The 12,867-nt window shown below is 46.9% G+C and overlaps 2 non-coding genes and 1 pseudogene across 2 annotated transcripts; 2 read left to right on the forward strand and 1 right to left on the reverse strand.

Annotated features, from left to right (window-relative positions):
- Positions 1 to 589: 589 nt before the first annotated feature.
- LOC135020692 (U1 spliceosomal RNA) lies at positions 590 to 768 on the reverse strand (annotated as a pseudogene).
- A 2,729-nt stretch (positions 769 to 3,497) lies between these two features.
- On the forward strand, positions 3,498 to 3,661 carry LOC135020438 (U1 spliceosomal RNA). Its single transcript, XR_010217866.1, has one exon. It is a non-coding gene; the product is annotated as a U1 spliceosomal RNA (small nuclear RNA).
- Positions 3,662 to 3,813: 152 nt separating this feature from the next.
- On the forward strand, positions 3,814 to 3,976 carry LOC135020557 (U1 spliceosomal RNA). The gene has a single exon (XR_010217971.1). It is a non-coding gene; the product is annotated as a U1 spliceosomal RNA (small nuclear RNA).
- Positions 3,977 to 12,867: the final 8,891 nt, after the last annotated feature.

Consider the following 12,867-nt stretch of genomic DNA (forward strand, 5'->3'; position numbering starts at 1 on the left):
ATTATTGACTTTTTAAAATGTTTCTAGGAATCGTTCTAGATGAATGCTTATTAGCCTTTGTCAGTATGTACTTTTGCAAAGTGTCGCTGTGGCGCAATCAGTTAGTGTGTAAGGCTATTAACCAAAAGGTTGGTGGTTCAATCCCACCCAGGGACTTAATTGACCTTGTTATCAGATTTTGGTGATCTTTAAGTAGACAAGTCAAAATTTCAAACCCCCTGTTATGGTGTAGGGTACCTGGCCTTCTCTGATGTAATCAGAGTTAGATTTGATTCAGTGATTTTATAAAAACAGCTAGGAAGCACAATTTAGCAGTGGGTTGCAGAGAAAAAGAAATATGCTGGCAGAAAAATCCAATTGAGTGATTAAACAGCTCTTCATTTTCTGGCTTTATTTTTATGCAAACAAATTTGTGCTCTGAAAAGTGTCCACAAAGCCAAGTATCTGATTAACACCTTTGTAGGGATGGTTTTTCACCTATTATTAAATTAAACTTGCTTCATTGGAAAGGCAGCAAGTGATGTCATCCAAGCAGTGGGTCAAAGTTGGCTTCAAACCTCATCTGCTTATGAAAAGAGAAAAGGGGTATGCAGGGCATGGCGGCCTTTTGCGGTGCTTGGATGACCCCTAGTTCGCATTAAATAATGCAGTCGAGTTTCCCACATTTGGGGAAATCACAGGGGTCAGCATACCCAGAATGCAATGAATGAACCGCACCCTGGGAGAACAGTATTCATGACCATGGTATCTCCTATGCAAAATAAGTATGATTTGGGATAGGGCTGGGGAGGGCCGCTGCTCAGGCACATCTCTGTCAAGTAAAGGAGATTCAACTGAGGCAGCACAAGGGAACTCTGATCTGGGGACAACAACTGCAGGGAGAACACATATTTTCAGATGAACATGGGAGGGCAGAAGGCTGCCTAATACTGAAGCACCCCCAAACAACAAACCAAATGCAACAACTAGTGCAAGCATTCCTGGGGGAAGGCCTGCAGCAGATGGATTTGCATATGGCGATGTCATCCAAGCAGTGGGTCAAAGTTGGCTTCAACCCTCGTCTGCATATGAAAAGAGAAAAGGGGCGTGCAGGGCATGGCGGCCTTTTGCGGCACTTGGATGACCCCTAGTTCGCATTAAACACCTCCACCCTCCGTCGGTGTGGGGCTCATGTTGGCTATGCCCCAGCCCCTAAAGGATTCAAGCTGATTTCTTGCAGCAGCTGGGCACTGTAACAGCTCCAGAGCTGCTCTGTAAGGCAAGTAAAAGGGTGTGGGCCCTGCAGCACTACCTGTAGTTCGCATTGTGCGAGACCCCTAGTTCGCATTAAACACCCCCACCCTCCTTCGGTGTGGGGCTCATGTTGGCCATGCCCCAGCCCCTGAAGCATTCACGCTGATTTCTTGCAGCAGCTGGGCACTGTAACAGCTCAAGAGCTGCTCTGTAAGGCAAGTAAAAGGGTGTAGGCCCTGCAGCACTACCTGTAGTTTGCATTGTGCATTGGAAGGCACAAAGTAAGCAGACGGGAGGAGAAGTCAGGATAGTGCACAAGGGTATAGACGGGAGGGGCTCAAGAAAAAAGAAGTGGAAACAGACAGCAAACTAGGCTTTCAATGCACAATGCAAACTACAGGTAGTGCTGCAGGGCCCACACCCTTTTACTTGCCTTACAGAGCAGCTCTGGAGCTGTTTAATCACTCAATTGGATTTTTCTGCCAGCATAATTTTTCTCTTACGTCCTAGAGGATGCTGGGGACTCCGTAAGGACCATGGGGGATAGAAGGGCTCCGCAGGAGACATGGGCACTTTAAGAAAGACTTTAGATCTGGGTGTGCACTGGCTCCTCCCTCTATGCCCCTCCTCCAGACCTCAGTTTACTACTGTGCCCAGAGGAGACTGGGTGCTTTTCAGGGAGTAAAATATTGTGTGGGCCCTGCAGCACTACCTGTAGTTTGCATTGTGCATTGGAAGGCACAAAGTAAGCAGACGGGAGGAGAAGTCAGGATAGTGCACAAGGGTATAGAAGGGAGGGGCTCAAGATAAAAGAAGTGGAAACAGACAGCAAACTAGGCTGGAGAAAGACCTGAGACAAAGGGTAGCTATTGAAATGAGGATGCATCTTGCTGCCTTTCCAATGAAGCAAGTTTAATTTAGTAATAGGTGAAAAACCATCCAAGAGCTGTTTAATCACTCAATTGTATTTTTTTGCAAGCATATTTCTTTTTCTCTGCAACCCACTGCTAAATTGTGCTTCCTAGCTGTTTTTATAAAATCACTGAATCAAATCTAACTCTGATTACATCAGAGAAGTCTAAATACCTAACACCATAACAGGGGGTTTGAAATTTTGACTTGTCTACTTAAAGATCACCAAAATCTGATAACAAGGTCAATTACATCCCTGGGTGGGATTGAACCACCAACCTTTTGGTTAATAGCCATACACACTAACTGATTGCGCCACAGCGACACTTTGCAAAAGTACATACTGACAAAGGCTATTAAACAATCATCTAGAACGTTTCCTAGAAAAACTTTAAAAAGTCAATAATCTGGAGTGTTTTTGTAAGATGTTTCTGCCATCAACCAATGAAGAAACACATTGGTACTTTCCCATGATGAGTGAGTGCTTCAGGATCTCTTGCACTTACATGTGCAGCAGAGTACTGCAATGGAAGCATGCTGGGCCCATAACCCAGAGGTAGACAGATTGAAACTATCCTCTGCTATATGCATTTTTTTTTTTAATTAAAGTAATCCAAAACTGGGATTGATATTTTTGCTCTTTTATTTTTACTTAAAGTACAATAACTTTTACCATTTTAATTTGTTTTAATAGTATATTAACAGTATTGTTTTCTTTCAAAAATTCACTTAATTTTCTTTTCTGTGTGCTAATTAGATATCACCTTGTTTTCACATTAAATAGACTTCCACATGAGAAAGCAGCAAGGATGCAGTGGCGTTAATGTTTCCTGGTTGTAGTGGGGGACTGTGTTTTACATGCCTTACAGAGCAACTCTGGAGCTGTTACAGTGCCCAGCTGCGGCAAGAAATCAGCTTGAATGCTTCAGGGGCTGGGGCATAGCCAACATGAGCCCCACACCGAAGGAGGGTGGAGGTGTTTAATGTGAACTAGGGGTCATCCAAGCGCCGCAAAAGGCCGCCATGCCCTGCATAACCCTTTTCTCTTTTCATATGCAGATGAGGGTTCCAGCCAACTTTGGCCCACTGCTTGGATGACATCACCGTATGCAAATCCGTCTTCTGCAGACCTTCACCCAGGAAAGCTTTTACTAGTTGTTGCATTTGGTTTGTTGTTTGGGGGTGCTTCAGTATTAGGCAGCCTTCTGCCCTCCCATGTTCATCTGAAAATATGTGTTCTCCCTGCAGTTGTTGTCCCCAGATGAGAGTTCCCTTGTGCTGCCTCAGTTGAATCTCCTTTACTTGACAGAGATGTGCCTGAGCAGCGGCCCTCCCCAGCCCTATCCCAAATCATACTTATTTTGCATAGGAGATACCATGGTCATGAAGATTGTTCTCCCAGGGTGAGGTTCATTCATTGCATTCTGGGTATGCTGACCCCTGTGATTTCCCCAAATGTGGGAAACTCGCCTGCATTTTTTGTGGTAGTGGGGGACTGTGTTTGTGTTTTCCTCTGGTCAGCTCTGGTAAAAGTCAGATTTCTTTGTCTCAGATATTCCTCTAGCCTTGTTCTTCTTTCGAGAGTTCCCTTGTGCTGCCTCAGTTGGATCTCCTTCACTTGACAGGGGGGTGCCCGAGCAGTGACCCTCCCCAGCTCTAGCCCAACTCCTACTTACCTGCCAGGTGAGATACTATGATCATGAAGGTGCTTCTCCCAGGGCAAGGCTCACCCATTGCACTCTGGGTGTGCTGCTCCTGCAATTTCCCCAAATGTGGGAAACTTGATTGCATAATTTGTGTTTCCCCTGGTCGGCTCTCGTATAATTCAGATCTCTTTGTCTCAGGTCTCTCTCCAGCCTAGTTTGCTGTCTGTTTCCACTTCTCTTTTCTGGAGCCGCTCCCTTCTATGCCCTTGCGCACTATCCTGACTTCTCCCGTCTGCTTACTTTGTGCCTTCCAACGCACAATGCGAACTACAGGTAGTGCTGCAGGGCCCACACCCTTTTAGTTGCCTTACAGAGCAGCTCTGGAGCTGTTACAGTGCCCAGCTGCTGCAAGAAATCAGCTTGAATGCTTCAGGGGCTGGGGCATAGCCAACATGAGCCCCACACCAAAGGAGGGTGGGGTTGTTTAATGCGAACTAGGGGTCATCCAAGCACCGCAAAAGGTCGCCATGCCCTGCATGCCCCTTTTCTCTTTTCATATGCAGATGAGGGTTCCAGCCAACTTTGGCCCACTGCTTGGATGACATCACCGTATGCAAATCCGTCTGCTGCAGACCTTCCCCCAGGAATGCTTGTACTAGTTGTTGCATATGGTTTGATATTTGATGGTGCTTCAGTATTAGGCAGCCTTCCGCCCTCCCATGTTCATCTGAAAAGATGTGGTCTCCCTGCAGTTGTTGTCCCCAGACGAGAGTTCCCTTGTGCTTCCTCAGTTGAATCTCCTTAACTTGACGGGGGAGGGGCTGCCCGAGCAGCCACCCTCCCCAGCCCTATCCCAACTCATACTTATTTTGCATATGAGATCTCTTGATCATGAAGATTGTTCTCACAGGGTGAGGTTCATCCATTATATTTTAAAATAGGAAGGTACAAATTACATATTTGAATTGCATCTATGTGCTGGATTCAAATGTCCCCCCCCCCTTCCTTTCTCAATTGTGCTCGTCAGCAGCTATTCTAAGGTTGCTGCCAATGGGTGTGACACATTAATTTCTTCTGTGGGGTACACTGGACTCCACAAGGATCTTGATCTGAGGCACCAACCGGCTCAAAGCTTTTGACTGTTCCCAAGATGCTCAGCGCATCCTCCTCTATAACCCCGCTTCCATGAACAGGGAGCTCAGTTTGTAGTTGGTGCCTTCAGTAGCAGGCCACTTAACAGGGGCCTGCCTCAGGCAGCCTATTCTTAGCTATTAATTTTGACAAGAAAAGAAGAACTTGTTTTATGAGAATCTACAAGGGCTGCAGCAGGCTAGGTCTAATAGACATCTTTACTGCAGCTTCATCACTCCCAGCGGCGCTGTATACTCCCGTGCCCTGGTTGCTGGGTCACTGCAGCGGAGGCTCCGGTTTCTTCCTAAGGTCAGTCACACACACACCGCCCTTCCGGATCACGAGGCCGCTGATGAAGGGGAGCATGGCCGTAGGGGGTGGACCGTGTGCGCACTGGTGTGGACACTGATTACTGGGCAGCCGCTCCACTAGCCACCAGGTACAGTTAAGGAGCACAGGTCTGGGGGTTTTTCTCCTATATTAAACCAATTTTGTACTGCCCGCAGCGCATTGTGATAGGTAATAGGGCCTGATTCAGTTTGGATTGCAATCACAATAAGCGATCCAACTGCAAAAATTGCTAAGAGCATACGCATGTGCCTGCATTTTCTGCGGCACCCCGCAGAGAATGCGATCGCCTCTGCCTGTCAATCGGGGCGGGGGGGGGGAGAGGGGGGTCAGCAACACTCCATTTCCAAGTCAGGGATGGAGCGGTGCGGGGGCAAGGCTTCAAAATGGGGTCTGCAATGGAGGAGACACAGGGGGCGTGGTCACAGCAGCTGTATGACATCACATTCAGCCGCTGTGATCACAAAAATGGTGGCGGCTTCCTGCGCGCACATACAGTCTGTACCAGCAGGAGGCTACACCATTTTTTATGATCACGCTGAACTGCAGTGCGACTGCAATTACAGCATGGTCAAGAAGGGAGGCGTCATGCTGGGTGGCAATTAGAGATGAGCGGGTTCGGTTCCTCGGAATCCGAACCCGCCCGAACTTCACCCTTTTTTGCACGGGTCCGAGCAGACTCGGATCCTCCCGCCTTGCTCGGTTAACCCGAGCGCGCCCGAACGTCATCATCCCGCTGTCGGATTCTCACGAGACTCGGATTCTATATAAGGAGCCGCGCGTTGCCGCCATTTTCACACGTGCATTGAGATTGATAGGGAGAGGACGTGGCTGGCGTCCTCTCCGTTTAGATTAGAAGATAGAGACGAGTGACATTTGATTTACTACTAATTTGGGGAGCAGTTGAACTTGTCAGGAGTACTCAGTAGTGCAGAGTTTTGCTGATAGTGACCACCAGTTTTATTATTTATAATCCGTTCTCTGCCTGAAAAAAAACGATACACATACCATATCTGTGCTCAGCCTCAGTGTGCTGCATGATATTTCATCTATGTATATCTGACTGTGCTGAGTGCTCACTGCTCACACAGCTTAATTGTGGGGGAGACTGGGGAGCAGTTATAGCAGGAGTACAGTGCACACTTTTGCTGCCAGTGTGACCACCAGTATATTGTCTGCCTGAAAAAATTAAACACTCCTGTGGTGTTTTTTTTTTTTATTCTATAAACGCATTCTGCTGACAGTGTCCAGCAGGTCCGTCATACATTATATTATATAAATATTTACCTGCAGTAGTGTTATATTTTTTTTTTCATCTCTATCATCTTTATCATCTCTATATTAGCAGACGCAGTACGGTAGTCCACGGCTGTGGCTATCTCTGTGTCGTCAGTGCTCGTCCATAATTGTATACCTACCTACCTGTGGTGGGTTTTTTTTTTCTATCTTCTTCATACTAGTAGTTTAGGAGTCTGCTGACAGTGTCCACCAGGTCCATCATTATATTATATACCTACAGTAGTAATATATTTATTATATTATCTATACTAGCAGACGCAGTACGGTAGTCCACGGCTGTGGCTATCTCTGTGTCGTCAGTGCTCGTCCATAATTGTATACCTACCTGTGGTGGGGTTTTTTTTCTATCTTCTTCATACTAGTAGTTTAGGAGTCTGCTGACAGTGTCCACCAGGTCCGTCATTATATTATATACCTACAGTAGTAATATATTTAGTATATTATCTATACTAGCAGACGCAGTACGGTAGTCCATGGCTGTACCTACCTCTGTGTCGTCACTCGTCCATAATTGTATACCTAACTGTGGTGGGTTTTTTTTTCTATCTTCTTCATACTAGTAGTTTAGGAGTCTGCTGACAGTGTCCACCAGGTCCGTAATTATATTATATACCTACAGTAGTAATATATTTAGTATATTATCTATACTAGCAGACGCAGTACGGTAGTCCACGGCTGTACCTACCTCTGTGTCGTCACTCGTCCATAATTGTATACCAACCTGTGGTGGGGTTTTTTTTTCTATCTTCTTCATACTAGTAGTTTAGGAGTCTGCTGACAGTGTCCACCAGGTCCGTCATTATATTATATACCTACAGTAGTAATATATTTAGTATATTATCTATGCTAGCAGACGCAGTACGGTAGGCCACGGCTGTGGCTATCTCTGTGTCGTCAGTGCTCGTCCATAATTGTATACCTACCTACCTGTGGTGGGGTTTTTTTTTCTATCTTCTTCATACTAGTAGTTTAGGAGTCTGCTGACAGTGTCCACCAGGTCCGTCATTATATTATATACCTACAGTAGTAATATATTTAGTATATTATCTATACTAGCAGACGCAGTACGGTAGTCCACGGCTGTACCTACCTCTGTGTCGTCACTCGTCCATAATTGTATACCTACCTGTGGTGGAGTTTTTTTTCTATCTTCTTCATACTAGTAGTTTAGCAGTCTGCTGACAGTGTCCACCAGGTCCGTCATTATATTATATATACCTACAGTAGTTATATATATTTTTTTTTATATCATTAATTATCATCTCTATACTAGCAGACGCAGTATGGTAGGCCACGGCTGTGGCTATCTCTGTGTCGTCAGTGCTCGTCCATAATTGTATACCTACCTACCTGTGGTGGGGTTTTTTTTCTATCTTCTTCATACTAGTAGTTTAGCAGTCTGCTGACAGTGTCCACCAGGTCCGTCATTATATTATATATACCTACAGTAGTTATATATATTTTTTTTTTATATCATTAATTATCATCTCTATACTAGCAGACGCAGTACGGTAGTCCACGGCTGTAGCTACCTCTGTGTCGTCAGTCACTCGTCATCCATAAGTATACTAGTATCCATCCATCTCCATTGTTTACCTGAGGTGCCTTTTAGTTGTGCCTATTAAAATATGGAGAACAAAAATGTTGAGGTTCCAAAAATAGGGAAAGATCAAGATCCACTTCCACCTCGTGCTGAAGCTGCTGCCACTAGTCATGGCCGAGAAGATGAAATTCCATCAACGTCGTCTGCCAAGGCCGATGCCCAATGTCATAGTACAGAGCATGTAAAATCCAAAACACAAAAGATCAGTAAAAAAAGGACTCAAAAATCTAAATAAAAATCGTCGGAGGAGAAGCGTAAACTTGCCAATATGCCATTTACCACACGGAGTGGCAAGGAACGGCTGAGGCCCTGGCCTATGTTCATGGCTAGTGGTTCAGCTTCACATGAGGATGGAAGCACTCAGCCTCTCGCTAGAAAAATGAAAAGACTTAAGCTGGCAAAAGCACAGCAAAGAACTGTGCGTTCTTCAAAATCACAAATCCACAAGGAGAGTCCAATTGTGTCGGTTGCGATGCCTGACCTTCCCAACACTGGACGTGAAGAGCATGCACCTTCCACCATTTGCACACCCCCTGCAAGTGCTGGAAGGAGCACCCACAGTCCAGTTCCTGATAGTCAGATTGAAGATGTCAGTGTTGAAGTACACCAGGATGAGGAGGATATGGGTGTTGCTGGCGCTGGGGAGGAAATTGACAAGGAGGATTCTGATGGTGAGGTGGTTTGTTTAAGTCAGGCACCCGGAGAGACACCTGTTGTCCGTGGGAGGAACATGGCCATTGACATGCCTGGTGAAAATACCAAAAAAATCAGCTCTTCGGTGTGGAAGTATTTCAACAGAAATGCGAACAACAGGTGTCAAGCCGTGTGTTGCCTTTGTCAAGCTGTAATAAGTAGGGGTAAGGACGTTAACCACCTCGGGAACATCCTCCCTTATACGTCACCTGCAGCGCATTCATCATAAGTCAGTGACAAGTTCAAAAACTTTGGGCGACAGCGGAAGCAGTCCACTGACCAGTAAATCCCTTCCTCTTGTAACCAAGCTCACGCAAACCACCCCACCAACTCCCTCAGTGTCAATTTCCTCCTTCACCAGGAATGCCAATAGTCCTACAGGCCATGTCACTGGCAATTCTGACGAGTTCTCTCCTGCCTGGGATTCCTCCGATGCATCCTTGAGTGTAACGCCTACTGCTGCTGGCGCTGCTGTTGTTGCTGCTGGGAGTCGATGGTCATCCCAGATAACTGAGGCCTTGGCATCCTGGGCGGTGAGAAACGTGGTTCCGGTATCCATCATTACTTCAGAGCGAACTATAGACTTGATTGAGGTACTGTGTCCCCGGTACCAAATACCATCTAAGTTCCATTTCTCTAGGCAGGCGATACCGAAAATGTACACAGACCTCAGAAAAAGACTCACCAGTGTCCTAAAAAATGCAGTTGTACCCAATGTCCACTTAACCACGGACATGTGAACAAGTGGGGCAGGGCAGACTCAGGACTATATGACTGTGACAGCCCACTGGGTAGATGTATTGACTCCCGCCGCAAGAACAGCAGCGGCGGCACCAGTAGCAGCATCTCGCAAACGCCAACTCTTTCCTAGGCAGGCTACGCTTTGTATCACCGCTTTCCAGAATACGCACACAGCTGAAAACCTCTTACGGCAACTGAGGAAGATCATCGCAGAATGGCTTACCCCAATTGGACTCTCCTGTGGATTTGTGGCATCGGACAACGCCAGCAATATTGTGCGTGCATTATATCTGGGCAAATTCCAGCACGTCCCATGTTTTGCACATACCTTGAATTTGGTGGTGCAGAATTATTTAAAAAACGACAGGGGCGTGCAAGAGATGCTGTCGGTGGCCAGAAGAATTGCGGGACACTTTCTGCGTACAGGCACCACGTACAGAAGACTGGAGCAACACCAAAAACGCCTGAACCTGCCCTGCCATCATCTGAAGCAAGAAGTGGTAACGAGGTGGAATTCAACCCTCTATATGCTTCAGAGGAAGGAGGAGCAGCAAAAGGCCATTCAAGCCTGTACATCTGACCACGATATAGGAGGTGGAATGCACCTGTCTCAAGCGCAGTGGAGAATGATTTCAACGTTGTGCAAGGTTCTGAAACCTTTTGAACTTGCCACACGTGAAGTCAGTTCAGACACTGCCAGCCTGAGTCAGGTCATTCCCGTCATCAGGCTTTTGCAGAAGAAGCTGGAGACATTGAAGGAGGAGCTAAGACAGAGCGATTCCGCTAGGCATGTGGGACTTGTGGATGGAGCCCTTCATTCGCTTAACCAGGATTCACGGGTGGTCAATCTGTTGAAATCAGAGCACTACATTTTGGCCACCGTGCTCGATCCTAGATTTAAAACCTACGTTGTATCTCTCTTTCCGGCAGACACAAGTCTGCAGGGGTTCAAAGACCTGCTGGTGAGAAAATTATCAAGTCAAGTGGAACTTGATCGGTCAACAGCTCCTCCTTCACATTCTCCCGCAATTGGGGGTGCGAGGAAAAGGCTCAGAATTCCGAGCCCACCCGCTGGCGGTGATGCAGGGCAGTCTGGAGCGACTGCTGATGCTGACATCTGGTCCGGACTGAAGGACCTGCCAACGATTACGGACATGTCGTCTACTGTCACTGCATATGATTCTCTCACCATTGAAAGAATGGTGGAGGATTATATGAGTGACCGCATCCAAGTAGGCACGTCAGACAGTCCGTACGTATACTGGCAGGAAAAAGAGGCAATTTGGAGGCCCTTGCACAAACTGGCTTTATTCTACCTAAGTTGCCCTCCCACAAGTGTGTACTCCGAAAGAGTGTTTAGTGCCGCCGCTCACCTTGTCAGCAATCGGCGTACGAGGTTACTTCCAGAAAATGTGGAGAAGATGATGTTCATTAAAATGAATTATAATCAATTGCTCCGTGGAGACATTGACCAGCAGCAATTGCCTCCACAAAGTACACAGGGAGCTGAGATGGTGGATTCCAGTGGGGACGAATTGATAATCTGTGAGGAGGGGGATGTACACGGTGATGAATCGGAGGATGATGATGAGGTGGACATCTTGCCTCTGTAGAGCCAGTTTGTGCAAGGAGAGATTAATTGCTTCTTTTTTGGTGGGGGTCCAAACCAACCCGTCATTTCAGTCACAGTCGTGTGGCAGACCCTGTCACTGAAATGATGGGTTGGTTAAAGTGTGCATGTCCTGTTTATACAACATAAGGGTGGGTGGGAGGGCCCAAGGACAATTCCATCTTGCACCTCTTTTTTCTTTCATTTTTCTTTGCGTCATGTGCTGTTTGGGGAGTGTTTTTTGGAAGGGCCATCCTGCGTGACACTGCAGTGCCACTCCTAGATGGGCCAGGTGTTTGTGTCGGCCACTTGGGTCGCTGAGCTTAGTCACACAGCTACCTCATTGCGCCTCTTTTTTTCTTTGCGTCATGTGCTGTTTGGGGAGTGTTTTTTGGAAGGGCCATCCTGCGTGACACTGCAGTGACACTCCTAGATGGGCCAGGTGTTTGTGTCGGCCACTTGGGTCGCTGAGCTTAGTCACACAGCTACCTCATTGCGCCTCTTTTTTTCTTTGCGTCATGTGCTGTTTGGGGAGTGTTTTTTGGAAGGGCCATCCTGCGTGACACTGCAGTGCCACTCCTAGATGGGCAAGGTGTTTGTGTCGGCCACTTGGGTCGCTGAGCTTAGTCACACAGCTACCTCATTGCGCCTCTTTTTTTCTTTGCGTCATGTGCTGTTTGGGGAGTGTTTTTGGAAGGGCCATCCTGCGTGACACTGCAGTGCCACTCCTAGATGGGCCAGGTGTTTGTGTCGGCCACTTGGGTCGCTGAGCTTAGTCACACAGCTACCTCATTGCGCCTCTTTTTTTCTTTGCGTCATGTGCTGTTTGGGGAGTGTTTTTTGGAAGGGCCATCCTGCGTGACACTGCAGTGCCACTCCTAGATGGGCCAGGTGTTTGTATCGGCCACTTGGGTCGCTGAGCTTAGTCATCCAGCGACCTCGGTGCAAATTTTAGGACTAAAAATAATATTGTGAGGTGTGAGGTGTTAAGAATAGACTGAAAATGAGTGGAAATTATGGTTATTGAGGTTAATAATACTTTGGGATCAAAATGACTCCCAAATTCTATGATTTAAGCTGTTTTTTAGGGTTTTTTTGAAAAAAACACCCGAATCCAAAACACACCCGAATCCGACAAAAATAATTCAGTGAGGTTTAGCCAAAACGCGTTCGAACCCAAAACACGGCCGCGGAACCGAACCCAAAACCAAAACACAAAACCCGAAAAATTTCTGGTGCACATCGCTAGTGGCCATGCCCTGTCACTGTGCAGGAGCCAGCACCGCTCACACACTAGTCCCCGGTGCAGCCCCCAACCCCCGGGACACCCGGAGCAACAAAATGTAGATTCAGGCCACCAGGCCACGCCCCTACCTATGAAACCATGCCTCCTTTTTACCATTGCGCTGCTTATCTGCGCGCACTGCATTACAATCTCCCTCGCCACCTCTCTGGGTGTCACCAGTGATAGTGACACCTCTGCTATGCTTGTAGCAGCTGGTCCTAAGATCTACGCCTCAAGCCCTGAGTGTTTGCCCTTGTGACAGATGCTTACAGAAAACTGCAGGGGCTTAGATTGAAAATAAAAAAAATTGATGGGTATAAGGTAGAGAGGAGCGGGTTCGGTTCTCCGAGAACCGAATTCCCCACGA

Source organism: Pseudophryne corroboree, unplaced genomic scaffold (assembly GCF_028390025.1).
Source record: "Pseudophryne corroboree isolate aPseCor3 unplaced genomic scaffold, aPseCor3.hap2 scaffold_350, whole genome shotgun sequence".
Classification (NCBI taxonomy): Eukaryota; Metazoa; Chordata; class Amphibia; order Anura; family Myobatrachidae; genus Pseudophryne; species Pseudophryne corroboree.